We start from the raw sequence: 15842 nt of genomic DNA on the forward strand, positions 1-15842 counted from the left end.
TGGGGTGGGAGGGAACAGCATTTAAACAGCAGATGAACATAGTTACAATCTATATATTGTAACACAGGGCACTCACTTGCGCCAGCCAAGCTTTTTGGGGGTGGGGGTGGGAGGCTCTCTTCTCCATAATACAGATCACAGGCTGTGGTGTAGTTAGAAGAGCATGTTTTGGTCTTGTTTTTAATTGAATCACACGGGGTTGGAGCGGGGAGTGAGATATAATTTTAAATCACAGAGGGTCGGGTGGAAAACAGATTCATGAATTCAAACTAGTTATTTTAACCCCAAAAAATAATTCGAGAGGTTCTGAAAACTTCTAGTTCCCCCGGGGCTGCCTTTCCCTAGCTGCTTGTGCCGCTTTGTTCTTTAAACTAGAGCCGATGATTGCATAATGAACTCATAGAACTGCCTGGGCATCCAGCAGCGGGCTCCTAGGTTGAAAGGCCTGGTAAATAGCCTCCTCTGAAATCTTCAATGGCTGGATCCAACTCCTCTTGAAAGTTTAATGCTCGGGGGCACGTCCAATTCAGAGTTAATGGAAAGACTTCCAGGGGCAGATCCTCAGCTGGTGACAATGGTCCCAGTGCTATTTGGGAGGCAGTGGGGCCTAGGAGATAGAGCACTGCACTGCAACTCGGGAGACCTGGCGTCTATTCCCTGTTCTGTAGTTGTACCTGTACAAAAACGTGTGGGTAACCCAAGCCTTACTCAGGCCGAGTATTACTTAGAACCCTAAGTCTCAGCGCCGTGTCTCAGGATACAAAGCCAAGGGCACAGGCCCTCTGTTAAATTTGCCACCGTTGGCTCTCTGCTGTCAGCTCTTCTTCCAAGACTGCTCAAAGGCCCACTAGGGGTGTCATTTCCCCCACTTGTGGAAATGGGAATCCTGGTTTTGTTATTGTTTTGCCCATCTTGGGAAAGCGCTTTGAGATCGTCCGGTGAAAAGGACTCTCGGTGGAAGTTTGGCTAGTGCTACAATGGCACTTTATACATTGCCGACACATTACTAGGGCTTGGGCCTTGCACTGCGATGCACCGTAAGTGGAATTTCAGTATATATGATCCCACTGTATTCCTCTCCCCATAAAACCTCTACTCCGTCATTTACCGCTGCCGGTCACACAAACTCTTTGTCTAGATGTGTCCTGGGTATGAACAATGGCAATAGCCTTTCCTTGACCTCTTTATTAGTATAAGTGACTATTAACTGTATTAGATTGAAAACACAGGCTACATGAATAAAAAATCCCTTCCATGGAGAATTTACTTCCAATAACAGTCATGGCACTGGGCTCGTTAATCCCCAGGAGGTTATTGCTAATATAATCTGAACATGGAAAAAAAGTCATATGGATTTCTTAGTGGGTGAAGCAGATTGCTAGGTGTTTTCAGGGCCTTTCTAAAGAATTAATGCTCTTTACAGTACATTGTCCAGTCTGATCAATTGAATCATCTCCCAGTAATCAGTTAAATTAACAATTTCTGGTAGCAGTTATCTTTGGGGGTGTTTATTGTTTCCTGTGGAACTCAATAAAAAGGATGCGGAACTTTCTGTTAATTAGGTCAGTGATTAATTTCATCCTCTGTTTTATTGGATTAAAAGCCTCAGATACCAAACCATTTCTATTAAAAACTATATGATTTCTACCCTTTATACGGGTTGGTTTTGATTGCTCTAGGCAGTTAGCAGTGGGTAATGCTGTAGAAAGTTGCTGTTAGGGGTTTGGAACGGCTCCCATATGAGGAGAGATTAAAGAGGCTAGGACTTTTCAGCTTGGAAAAGAGGAGACTAAGGGGGATATGATAGAGGTATATAAAATCACGAATGGTGTAGAGAAAGTGAATAAGGAAGTTATTTACTTGTTCCCCTAATATAAGAACTAGGGGCCACCAAATGAAATTAATGGGCATCAGGTTTAAAACAAATAAAAGGAAGTTCTTCTTCACACAGCGCACAGTCAACTTGTGGAACTCCTTGCCTGAGGAGGTTGTGAAGGCTAGGACTATAACAGGGTTTAAAAGAGAACTAGATAAACTCATGGAGGTTAAGTCCATTAATGGCTATTAGCCAGGATGGGTAAGGAATGGTGTCCCTAGCCTCTGTTTGTCAGAGGGTGGAGATGGATGGCAAGAGAGAGATCACTTGATCATTATCTGTTAGTTTCACTCCCTCTGGGGCACCTGGCATTGGCCACAGTCGGTAGACAGGATATTGGGCTGGATGGACCTTTGGTCTGACCCAGTATGGCCATTCTTATGTTCTGTTTACCCTAATAACAAGAAAGGCCAGAGCGGTGAGTTAAAAAAAGCTTCTGTGATAATGAAAGTTGCCTACATTGTGTTATTCAAACATTGCTATTGAGATTATAAGTGCTGCCATGTGCTAGAGATGTTCAGATGGATAAGATCAGCTGTTTATTTTAAAGTGATAGGTAAGCATTTGATTTAAATTAGATGGCACTACACTAATAATAGTACTAATAATGAAGTCTGAGATTTTCAAAGGAGACCAGCGGAGTTAGGCACACACTGAAAGTCAATAGGAATTGGGTACCTAAAGCCGTTAGGCCCCGGGGGAAGCCCTAACCCTTTGCATTTCTAGCAGCACTTGTCAGATCTCAATGCTTTGGTTTTCCAATGGCTTTGTTCTTGTCATTTAACTGCCTGTTGGTAAAGCCTGCAAACATGCAGTCAGTCAGTCGGGTTTTCCCCCATATCCACTTTGGAAAGTTGCAGAGTTGAAAATCCTTAAAGAGAACATCATGTTCAAATAAAGGAGGGGGAAATTGCACAAAGGGTCTCTGCAAGCCAGCTCTTCCCAAGAAGGTAATTCGTATGAGCGCCGAAAAACAAAGCTTTGCGGATGTTTTAAAACACACAGGCCCACATGCACAAAAGTAGTTCGGCTCCTGATGTCCAGTGACTTTTTAGGAATACAGCAGAGCCTGCTTATAACTTGGTCATAGTGAAATGCTACTGTATAGTGATGTCCCATAGTGCTTCAGGGCATTTCAATGGACTTTGGCCCAAATCCTCAAAGGTACTTTGATGCCTAATTCCCAATGGGGAGATTGACTTTGAGGCTCTGGTTCTTTCATTCCGCTGTGTTCTCATTTCACTCATATTCCACTCTACTAATTCCCTTCTAAGAAAGTCATTGGGCAGATCCTCAGGTAAAGTCAATGGAGCACTGTTGACTTATATCAGCTGACGATCTAGCCCATCATCAGCTAGTTTAGCAGTGAAAGGCTACATTTGGAGGGGTCTCTCTTCCTGTGAGCTGGCCAGAAGGACTCCTAAGCTTCAGGTTTGTCTAGAGTTGCTCCTAGACCTGATCAGACTGGTAATGTTTTCAATCCACATTGCACAGGAGTGAATGGCTGCACCAGATACAGGGTGGGGGAGAATCTGCCTCAGAGAAGTTTAGGGAATTCCTCCCCCACCACTGTAGCACAGGTGCCTGTTGGAGTAAAACTGCCCAAGCCCTATCTGTGCTCATGCTCCTAATTGTGGCTTGTGTTAGTAAAAGATTTCTGTAAAATTCTCAGTGTAGATGCAGCACTGGGGAGAGGACCAGGTTTTGTTACAGCTGTTCTCCACTGGGAGTGAAAACATGGTCCCCCAGAGATGTCTCTACAGCTGCCTGCGCCCCTTGAAATCTCAAGGAGCGATGAAAAGTCCTGCTACTACTCCCAGTATTACGAGGTGGGGCTGGTTTTGTCAGGTAAGGTCTTTCTTGTTACAGTACTATAATCTCTAAAGATCTCTTCAGGGGAGGAGGGATAACTTAGTGGTTTGAGCATTGGCCTGCTAAACCCACTGGGGGCCATTTAGGGATCTGGGGCAAAAAATCTGTCTGGGGATTGGTCCTGTTCTGAGCAGCAGGTTGGACTAGATGACCTCCTGAGGTCCCTTCCAACCACAATATTCTATGATTCATGGATAAATGCCATCTCACCATGCAGATGCCTATGGCTCTAATTCTCAAACCCTTAAGTATGTGCATAACTTTGCTCTCCAGTGGCATGCATGAGGGTTATTTACATGATTAAAGTTACCTATAGGCTTAAGGGTTTGTAGGTTCAAAGTCTGGGGGCCAGATTCTCAAGGGTATTTAGGTGTCTAACCCCCATTGATTCCAATGGGAGTTAGGTGCCTAAATACCTTTTGAGGATCTGGACCTAAAGCTTCTGATGTTAGCAGAGCATTTGCTACCTGGAATGGATACAGTGGGAATGGAGGAAAATAACTGAATTGGCTGGTGATTTATTTTATGTCTGGGATATAAAATTCTAATTATTACTGGCCTGCACTTAAAACAATCATGGGTTAAAACCCTTTCTGCATATCAACAAAACTGTGAGCACTAAAGTGGATTTGATTAAATGTTTTAGTGGGGGCAGGGGCAATCTAGGAAGATAGTTGGAGACTTTGGAAGCAGTGGGGGAAATGCCCTCCACTAACATGCTGCTGGTGCTGTGCAGTAGCCATGGCCATGGGCGCCAACTTATATGGGCTCGTGGAGCTAAAGCCCCAGGAATATTCAAAATCAGGGGCTCTGCTCCACCAATATTTGGAGCTAGGTTTCGCCCCTTTAAATCCCAGCCGCCGCCGGGAATCAGAGGGCTCTGGGCTGCCCGCTGCTGCGGAGAGCCCAGAGCCCTCTGATTCCCAGCCGCGGCTGAGATTTAAAGGGCTCTGGGCTCCCCGCGGTTGCAGGCAGCCCAGAGCCCTTTAAATCCCAGCCGCGGGAGGGAATCAGAGGGCTCTGGGCTGCCCGCTGCGGCAGGGAGCCCAGAGCCCTTTAAATCTCAGCCTCGGCTGGGAATCGGAGGGCTCTGGGCTGCCGGCAGGGGCAGAGAGCCCAGAGCCCTTTGAATCCCAGCCGCCGCAGCTGGGATTTAAAGGGCTCAGGGCTCCCCGCGGCTGCCAGCAGCTCAGAGCCCTTTGAATCCCAGCCCCTGGCTGCTGATTGCCCCCTCCCCGGACCCCCACCCCCTATCTAAGCACCACTGGTCCTTGTCCCCCATTACCCACTCCCGAGACAACTACCCCTAACTGGCCCTTGGGACCCCAGCCCCTATCTAAGCCTCCCTTCTCCTTGTCCCCAACTGCCCCCTCCTGAGACCCCACCCAACTTCCCGCCAGGACCGCACCCCCTACCTGTCCCCTGATAAACCCCCTGGACTCCCATGCCTATCCAATTGCTGCCTGTCCCCTGACTGCTCCTCCGAACCTCTGCCCCATCCAACCCCCCCTGCTCCTTGTCCCTTGACTGGCCCCTGGAACCCCCTACCCCTTCTCCAACCTTGTAATCTTGTGGCACTGACGCGTTGTAGCTTCATTTTATATCGGCTTACAGGGCGGGAGTGGGGGGGCACCACCATTTTGGGCCCCACCAAAAATTATACAAACCTGCCGCCTATGGCCATGGCGTAATGACTTGGGAGGCTGATCAACATTGGCAGCTGGGATTATTAACCTGATCAGGCTCAGCTGCATTTTGCTGAGGCCAGGGCTGTCTGCAGTAATCATGTAGTCAAGGAGCTGAGCTTAACTCCTGGTGAAGAGAAGGATCCAGCTTGGCTGGTGAGTGAGCTGTAATGCTGAGTAGTCTGCGTCTATAGAAGTTTGGCTAGAAAACCCATATGCAAAGAAGAGCAGTCACCTAATGCAGAGGCGCCTACCAAACGGCTGGTGGAATACAGGTATGCTCATTTATTAGTCTTTTGCTAGAAGGGTGAGGTCAGGGGTGTTCTGCTTCTGTCTCTACCCTCCTCTCCTCTCCTGTGAAATATTAGCTAGTGTGACTGTTGAATCAGAAGTAGTACAATTCTCCTGCACACCAGGGGTGGGCATGACTGATGTGGCTCCCATAGACAAATGTATCATTGACACCCCCATCTACCCAAAGCTGACCCTCCCATGTGCTCCATGCAGGCAGACCTATGCTTTGCAGATCCCCACTGATGTCAATGGGGTTGTGCATGGCTGCAGGGGGCTGTATGTATGTGCCAGAGCAAGGCTTTAGGTGTGTTCAAGGGGATATTTCCAGGGGCAGGTACCTTCCACTGCATGCAGCTGGCTCTGGGGTGGAATAGAGTGGCTATTCAGTGATGCACAGCAATGCTATGCAACAGCTGAGGACGGGAAGTCAAGAATACAAACCATCCCCAGTGCAAACTGCATGGGGAAGTCCTAGATTCCAAGGCAGAAGGGACCACTGTGATCAGCTAGTCAGATGTGCTGTATAACACAGGCCAGAGACCTTCCCCCAAACCATTTCCACAGCAGATCTCTTAGAACAACATCCCCTCTTGATTTAAATATTATCAGTGATGGAGAATCCACCACGACCCTTGGGAACTTGTTCCGATGGTTAATTACCCTCCCCATTAAAAATTTACACCTTAGTTCCAGCCTGTATTTGTCTAGCTTCAACTTCCAGCCATTGGATTGTGTTAAACCTTCCTCTGCCAGACTGAAGAGCCCGTTATGAAATATTTGTTCCTAATGCAGGTGCTTATAGACTGTGATGAAGTCACCCCTTAACCTTCTCTTTGTTAAGCTAAATAGATGGAGCTCTTTGAGTCTCTCGTAAAGGATGTTTTCTAATCCTTGTTGTGGCTCTTCTCTGAACCCTCTGTAATATATCAAGATCCTTCTTGAATTGTGGGCACCGGAACTGGACACAGTATTCCAGCAGTGGCCGCACCAGTGTCAAATACAGAGGTGAAATAACCTCTTTGCTCCTACTTGAGATTCCCCTTTTTATGCATCCCAGGATCTCATTGGCTCTTGTGGCTGCACTGTCATGCTGGGAGCTCAAGTTCAGAGTCACCACTTCCCAGGATAGTTCCCCATCCTGTAAGCATGCCTACGTTCTTTGTTCCTAGCTGTTTGCGTTTACATTTAGCCATATTCAAACACCCATTGTTTGCTGTGCGCCCAGTTTACCAAGCGATCCAGATCTCTCTGAATCAGTGACCTGTCCTCAATTCTAGGTGGGCAGGATGAAAGAGGGATTTGGTGAGGGCAAGAGGGATTAAGAGCTTGATGCTTTTTACAAAGGGTGCTGTGGGATCTTGACCAAATGAGTGGGTCTGGGGACCTTTGTTTTTGGTCTCTTTCAGTAATGATGCTGAGGATTTACACAACGCTTTTTATCAGTTGATAAATGCTTCACCAAGGATTTATGTTCTACTGCTGGGGAAACTGAGGCATGGAGCAGTGAAGTTACTTGGCCAAGTGGCAAAGCCGGGAATGGCACCTGGGTCTCCTGAGTCCTAGCTCAGTGCTCTAACCACTAGGTCACACTGCTTCCCTGCTGCGCAGAAGAAAGCAATTTCAGTAGTACACCAAACCACAATGCCATGCTGGAGTACTCATTCACTGTTGACTGACTGGCTAGACAGTTCCTTACTGAGGCTGGGACTTTTGATGAAGCCTGGAATTCCCTTAAGCTCTCTTGCAATTCCCAGCCTGCGACCACAACCCTGCTTCCTGAAACAAACTTCGAATTAAAACATAAAAGAGAATGTGCAAATGGAGCCAATGTGACTCAGCAAGATTTGTGGATATAAACGGCCACCTAATCTGGTAGTCTCAAGAGTTTAACATGTGGGTGAAATTGCTGGAAAATAAACTAACAGTAGGGTGGGATCTAGTCCAGAAAATGAGATCTTAAAAGGTTTGTAATTATCAGATGTGAAACAACACTAGCTCTTTGATTTTGTCTCTGGCTAAGAAATCCTGTCTGTAGGTCAGACAGATCTGATGCTTGTGTTAATGATTACCAGGATGTTAAATACATTGTGAAATTAACCTTACAAAGTGGTTGTAAGGAAGTGTGGTAGAAGGCTTAACTGCTACAGTAAATCTCTCTATGCAGAAGCAGGATGCTAGGAAATCATTAGCAATGTCCATAAAACAGGATCCTGTCCCTATTCTATTCTAGTGCTACTTTATTGTCCTTTGAGTCACATCTGGGTGATGCTAAACCAAAGTAAAGGTTCCTGACTCATGAAATAAAACTGATTTTTTGCTGGCTCGCAAGATTTCTAGATTCTATAGGCTATTTTCTGACTCATGGGAATGAGAGGTGGGATAGGTTAGTGTCTTTTTCACATAGTCCTGTAGCACCTAGTCTAGCTACCATAACTTGACTTCAGGTTAAGGAAACCAAAATACAAAGAACAAATATAAAACTTCTATGAGAGAGAGAGAGTGTGTGTGTGTGTGCGTGTAGATAGATAGATCTATGTAAAATCAGGGTTGGAAGGGACCTCAGGAGATCATCTAGTCCAACCCCCTGCTCAAAGCAGGACCAATCCCCAAATCATCCCAGCCAGGGCTTTGTCAAGCCTGACCTTAAAAACCTCTAAGGAAGGAGATTCCACCACCTCCCTAGGTAACCCATTCCATATATAAAATATGCATACAATGATTCAGTTTCCAACATTCTGCATCTGAACTGCTTCACAAAATGGCAGGGAAATTCCTCCTGTGTCTAAAGAAGCAGTAGCCAGAAAACACCCAGGCATCCTTTTTCAGTTACATAGCTGCCTGCAGCTCAGAGTCCCTCTAATCCATTCATGAGGCTGTTGGACAGCTGTTCTCTACGGTGTTTTCTCCAGAGCTTTGTCCAATACAGCTGTAACAGTCCCAAACAATAATGCTTTCTCCATTTCCATTAGCGAAGCTGTTCCATAATCAAACATTCTCTGGCTATTTTGTTTCAGGTATTGAGCCTAAAACCTCCTTTTTTCTTCAAGTTCTCCTTGTCATTTCTAATTCAGTCCCTTTGATTCCTTAGGGTATGGCTAAACTGCATTCTAACCCCAGGCTCTGACTCGGGTTTCAGCCAAACCTGCCTTCCATCCACACACACATCCGCTTGATTTGGGTCAGCAAGCACTAGGCCCTGCAAGGGGGTAGGTCAGCACCCAAGTCTTGCTCCGACTCTGGTCCATGCCCTGTTGTTTTTGCAGGGTGGATGCAGCTGAAGCTGAACATCCTAGTCAAGTCTGCCTAGTGCAGCGTGGACGCATTAGCACAGCTGTGAGACCTGGGTCCAGCAATTGTAAACCCAGGTTTACAATGCAGTGTGGACACTCAAGCGCAGGCTTGGAAACACCAAGTCCACAAGCCCAGGTTCCACAGACTGGGTTGACATAGCAGTGTAGACTAAAATCAATCCCTTTCTGATACTTCTATTTGTGTATTTAGTATGCTTCAAAAAGAATAATCGAAAAGCACTTTCTCTTGAAGTGCTTTGAAGAAAAGAAGCTGTTCGCAGTTTTGGAAAATTGACATCTGTTTAATGAGAGGCTCGTAGATCCTTAAAGCCTGAAGGGACATTTGTCTGACTTCCTGTGTAACACACAGGCCAACAAATCCCACCTTGTCATTCCTACAGTGGAGACAATTATTCCTCTCTGCTAACTGCAGTTGTTTCACCCACAGCCTTTCAAAAAGGTGCTGAGGATCAGGTTGTTTTGCAGATAAGAGGGGGCTTTGATATTTATCTCATTTATAATTTTTTTTTTTAAATACAAAAACTGATTCCTTCTGAGCAAGATCAGGGGTGGGGGGGAAGAGTGGGGGAGGGAGAAATATCACTGAAAGGTAGAAACAATTACAGAGGTGATGAAATAAGGGCATGCGGATAATTACACCATAAATCACCAGATCACCGCAACAGTGAATGGAAATACTGTTCCAGTGTTAAGCAAATGTTCCTTAGGGTTTGAAGCCATAGAAATAGGCTAAATGGGATTCTGTTGGTCAGAAGATTGGAAAGTAGGAGACGAGGCAGGATGGTCTTGGGGTTAAGGCACGGGAGTGGGACTTGGAAAATCTAGGTTCACTTCTTGTGTGATTTTAGGCGAGTCATTTAATCTCAGTGCCTCAGTTTCCCCACTTAATGGAAATATTATGCTCATTTCTCCCCGTCTGTCTATCTTGTCTATTCAGATTGTGACCTTTTTGGGGCAGGAGCGGTGTCTTATTTTTGTGATTATACAGCACCTCACACAGTGGGCCCCTGATCACAGTCGGATCCTCCAGATGCTACTGCCATAGAAATAATAGTCGATTTGTAGAATATCTGCCTGCAGACTTTAGATTTGTTCAGGTGGGTCCAATCCTGCTAGTGCAACTCCCACGGCAGTCAATGGGAGGCCTGCGTGTGAAGTGATTGCAACACAAAGTGGGAAGAACTAGGCGTGTGTAACCCCCTGATGAATGTGTGTGTTTGGCAGAGAGGGGTAACTGAGGATATGAGTTGTTACAGCCCCAGCTTTGTTCTGTAGCAGTTCATGCTTTTAGCTCTGGAAGTCCCTAGTTCCGTACCCAGTGTATTGGCCAAGAAGACAGATGTCTCACATGGAATGTGAAATAGAGTCCGTACCTTGGTATGGTCCATTGCACCAACTCATCATGAATCCTCAAATCATCCATTCATGGCCCTTGTATTTCTGCCTTTGTGAGAAACATCTGGCCCAACAGATGTATGTTGACTAAGGGGTTTTTGTGTACACTACCCATGTTACCTTAGTGCAGCCGGATTGGAAAGGGAATTGTGTTGTCTAAGTAAGCTTACTAACTGCTCTAGTATCAATATGGCAAACGCATTTCTCTCATTCATTTATAATAATCTAGACTATCAAAAACTTGAAAATAATCCACTGCAAAAGGAAGTGTAAATATTTTTCTGCACAGCACAAAGATCCTGGTTGCGATACATGAAACAGAAGTCCTGCCACAAACTGCAGATTATTTGCTGCTAATGCAAGGAATTCAATTTTATAAGGCGCCACCAATGAGATCATCCTCTAGCACTGCACCAAAAAAATAAAAGTGTTAGCAGCAGCGGAATTAGATCACAAATTCAGTTTTGAAGCCCAGCAAATGGTTCCTCTGAGTCTGCGCTAATGGCTAGGAAGAGCAGGCTAACGAGGTTAGTTGAGTATATTCTGTTCCCCATTTTTAGCTTCCTGCTTTCCATTCTCTGCCATTTCTCAAGTTACGCTCAAACAGTGATTAGTTCAGGAAGAGATAGCAGAGCGCCAGCTGTTTAATGATTTATGATGCATGCAGCATAGTAGCTGCGAGGAATATTTGGAAATGGAACAGAGCAGACTTTCTTTCCCTTCCTGTAGTCCAAGGCTTGATGCTTCACTATGGTACCTCAAATTTCATGCTGGAGGGTCTCCACTGAAATGATTCCTGCCTCCCACAGGGGTTGTGAGGGTAAATTCTTTCCTGTATGGCACTTGAGGATCTGTACTATATTCCACAGCTATTTGGATTTGTTTGTAATGTTTCAGCATTACAGTAACTAGGCCGCATGCTTTAGAAGCAGATGCAAACCTATCAAAATGCAGCCTTAGGAAAGACATCCGGGCAGACGACGAATCGGAGGAAACCAAATGCCAGGTAGTTCAGAGTTATTCGGCAATTCTGTAGCACTTTCTGAGGTTCTTGGGTGAAAGTGCTGTGACGGGTTGGATCACAGAAACCCTCTTGAGAGCTGCCACCTGATGTACCCCTGATTTCCCTGCCAGCTCAGGACTCCAGCACCCTGTCTTGCTGAGCCAGACACTCCCGTCTGCTTCAACAAAGACCAAGGGTCTGAATTACTTGCCTCAAAGCTGCAGGTTTACCTGAAAGCAGCTAACAGAAGCGTTCCTGTCTTTAACACTCAGATGCCCAATTCCCAATGGGGTCTAAACTCAAATAAATCCGTTTTACCCGGTATAAAGCTTATACAGGGTAAACTCATAAATTGTTCGCCCTCTATAACACTGATAGAGAGAGATGCACAGTTGTTTGCTCCCCTGGATATTAACACATACTCTGAGTTAATTAATAAGTAAAAAAGTGATTTTATTAAATACAGAAAATAGGATTTAAGTGGTTCCAAGTAGTAACAGACAGAACAAAGTAAGTCACCAAGCAAAATAAAATAAAATGTGCAAATCTATTTCTAATCAAACTGAATACAGATAAGATCCTCACCAGTTCCAGAATGCTCCCTTTTACAGACTAATCTCCTTCTTGCCTGGGTCCAGCAATCACTCACACCCCTTGCAGTCACTGTCCTTTGTTCCAGTTTCTTTCAGGTATCCTGGGGGGGGGGGGGAGAAGCGCTCTTTAGCCAGCTGAAGACAAAATGGAGGGGTCTCCCAGGGGTTTAAATAGATTTTCTCTTGTGGGTGGAGACCCCCCTCCTCACTCCTATGCAAAGTCCAGCTCCAAGATGGAGTTTAGGAGTTACCTGGGCAAGTCACAAGTCCCTGCATGACTCAGTTTTTACAGGTAGCATCCATTGTTAACATCAGGGGTTCTCAGCCTTTTGTATTGGTGACCCCTTTCACACCGCAAACCTGTGAGTGCGATTTCCCCCCCCCTTATAAATATATAAAAAAGTGTTTTTAATGTAACACCATTATAAATGCTGGAGGCAAAGCGGGGTTTGGGGTGGAGGCTGACAGCTCGTGAACCCCATGTAATAACCTCGTGACCCCCTGGGGGGTCCCAACCCCCAGTTTGAGAACCCCTGGTTTACATGCTACCTTGAATGTCTGCAAGTAGACTTCTTATGTGGATTGGGGCATTCCAAGATCCATTGTCCTTTAAGTGTTTCTTGATTAGGTACTTAATTTCACCATTCCTTTCTGCAGGAACTGACCAAATGCTTTACTAAGGTTATTTAGAAATCAAGCCAGTACATAGCCAACATTCATAACATCGAATACAAAAATGATACATGCATGCAAATAGGATTGATACATTCAGTAGATCATAACCTTTACGGAGATATGTTACATGGCATATGTAGCATAAAACACATTCTAAGCATATTTCCATAGAGCCTTATAGGAGGTACCGTCACATGTGCTTTGCAAATATTAAATCCTCACCTTCCAGAGGAGGTTGGTTATTAACCTCCTTCTCTATGGACAGGCAATGGTAGTGCAAGGAGAGGATTCTTGGATCCTAATCTCCTAGTACTGTGCTCTAACCACTAGATTGTACTAAGGGCCTGACTCAGTGGGGCAGGATTGGACCCTAAATGACTAAACACAGGTCTACTGTCTCTTATTACAAACCGTAGTCTAGTGCCATCTTGGGTAACTTCATCTTTATTATTTGTATTGGAGCATAAGCTTTCGTGGGTGAATACCCACTTCATCAGACGCATGCGTCAGTCAGTCAGGCATGTGTCTGACGAAGTGGGTATTCACCCATGAAAGCTCATGCTCCAATACGTCTGTTAGTCTATAAAGTGCCACAGGACTCTTTGTTGCTTTTTACAGATCCAGACTAACATGGCTACCCCTCTGATATTTGTCTTTATTATTGTAATTTAGGCTACAGAGAACTTTATCCATGCTGAAGAAACTGCTCCCATATCATTTGCAGATGCCCTTCTTCCACGCTATGGGTCTAATTGTCCTTCTTTCACTTACACCGTTGTGGATCAGAAGTCACTCCAGTGACTTCAATCCCCACACCCTCTTCCATATTCAAGTGGATGTAGGATTCTTCACTTCTTTTCCTAAACTGCTGTGTCCTGTTAAAATAGTTGCCAAGGTGCATCTCAGAGGTGGCTGCTGTCCAGTGGTAGACAAAGCAAATCCTATATTGTGCCTTTGTAGAGTGCTTTGACATGAAAGGCACCATACAACTGTAATTAAAGTACCGTATTTTCCGGCGTATAAGGCGACGGGGCGTATAAGACGACCCCCTAATTTTACAGTTAAAATATAGGTTTTGGCCTATATTCGCCCTATAAGACGACCCCCCCCCTTCCGAGGGGGGGGGAGCCCAGAGCCTTTTAAATCCCAGCTGCGGCGGGGAGCCCAGAGCCTTTTAAATCCCAGCCGCGGCCGGGAATCAGAGGGCTCTGGGCTGCCCGCTGCGGCGGGGAGCCCAGAGCCTTTTAAATCCCAGCCGCCGCTGTTTATACCCGGCGTATAAGACGACCCCCGATTTTGGGGTTTTTTTTTTAATATAGAAAGTCGTCTTATACACTGGAATATACGGTAGCTTTACACTGGTAGTTCAGTAATTCAAACATGAGCCTTGTGCCTTCCATTGGAACGAAGACAGCCAGGCTCCAACCTTGTTGCTGGACAAGGCAGAGCCATAATGACCGATATTTCATTAGCAGAAATTCTCTAGAGAGAGGCTTTACAGGAGCTATAGTTACTCTGTATATTAATGGAGACCGGATCTGCAAAGGGGCTATCTACATTGCAGGCTGAGCTTTTAGGAAATCCACAACAGCCCAATTTAACTTGATCTAAAACAGCCGTCACCATGGAGAATTGATAGACTGGGATCATACCTAGGGATTCAAATTTGAATGATAATGAGCCTATTTCATCTCGCTCAATAAAAAGGAGGAAGAAGAACAAAGGGGAAGAGAGAAATGAATTGGCCTGAACATGCTTGCTGCAGATTAAGTTCTTTTTGATTTTCCTTCTAGTTCTGGTTGCGTCTTAGAGATGGATCTGCCACCAGAGAGACTGGATGCTGCTGAAGGAGAGTAGATATTGAGAGAATAGCTGGCACTAAGACATGTTTATCCTTGGTGTAGGGTGGGAGGTGGTGGTAGCTGAGATTTTCCACAGTGGACAAAGTATTATTTTATCTTGGAGCTGTCTGAATGTTGTTCTGGTTCTCGAATCATCACTGTGGTAAGGGAAGGCGTTCAGGAATATTTCTTGACCAAATGTATTACTTATTTTTCTGGTAGCACCTGACAGCCCAGGCCCTGTACAAATACAAAACCAAGTTTGAGACTTCTTTATGGAGTTAAAAAATTCTTGCTGCAGATCTTTGGCCATAAATGTAACACACTGGCCAAATATATTTCTCTCCCTCTAGTGTCTGGGCTAACTAAAGAATAGAACTGGTTGGAAAACGGTATGCATATTTCTCTGAAAAACTTCAAAAGAAACGCATTGTTTCTTCTGAAAACTTTAATGGAATTCTAATTTAAATTTCGTTTTCAGGAACCAATTCTTTTAAATGGAAAAACTTAAACCATCTTGAACCAAGAGGTTAGAGTCTGCTACTGCCTCTGAACAAATGGAGCTAGTCTTTTAGCTCAAACAGTAGAGGCTCTGGCCTTTACATCCAGAGCTTGAGGATTCAATCCCCAAAGGTGGCCTGCCCAGGGCATTGTTACATGAAGAGGTGTGTGGGTTTGTGGTTTTTTTAAAACCTTGCATAAATGATCTCTCTCATTTGAATCCAGTCTGGTGTCCTATTCATGTCGAGTGGGACACTGCGATTGGGACAAAAGGAGTAACTCTGGCCTAACACATAATACCCCCCTCAAAGCAGCATTTAGGGAATATAACACTATTGATGACTCTTTTTTTGCATAACTGAGCAGACTGTTGCTAGCAGATGAGTTTTTTAAAAGATTGGGCCCTGATTCTTGGCTGGTATCAATCTGCTCTTGGTCCGTTGGCTTCAAAGGAGGTACTCCGCTTTACACCAGCGAAGGAATCTCCTTTGAAGTCAATGGACCAAGAGCAAATTGATCACAGCCAAGGACTGGGCCCTTTCTGTGGCTGGACGGACATGCAGCCTTGGAATTAGATCACTGCAAGAATTATCACTGCAGTGGATATAGTGTGTCCCAAAGTGGCTACTACAGGAACGAACGCGCCCATGCTGTGTTGATTATTTACCCTTTTTCATGCTATCCCGCTGATCCATTGAACAGCTTCTCTGCAGGAATGCAGTTTGCGACTCTGATGCAAAAGAAAAAAGGGCTTTGAACAGCCCGATAGATGGCTTCTGTGGGCTAGGAATAGGTT

General features: G+C 45.2%; 1 protein-coding gene across 1 annotated transcript in view; it reads left to right on the forward strand.

Annotated features, from left to right (window-relative positions):
* The first annotated feature begins 5572 nt into the window (after positions 1 to 5572).
* Positions 5573 to 15842, forward strand: part of LOC120399260 (aldose reductase-related protein 2-like) — a 47798-nt gene continuing 37528 nt past the window's right edge. The window contains exon 1 of the mRNA XM_039527355.1: positions 5573 to 5708. The gene's annotated coding sequence lies outside the window, so the exon portion shown is untranslated. The remainder of the gene's footprint in view (positions 5709 to 15842) is intronic.

The sequence above is a fragment of the Mauremys reevesii genome, linkage group 2 (genome assembly GCF_016161935.1).
Source record: "Mauremys reevesii isolate NIE-2019 linkage group 2, ASM1616193v1, whole genome shotgun sequence".
NCBI lineage: Eukaryota > Metazoa > Chordata > Testudines > Geoemydidae > Mauremys > Mauremys reevesii.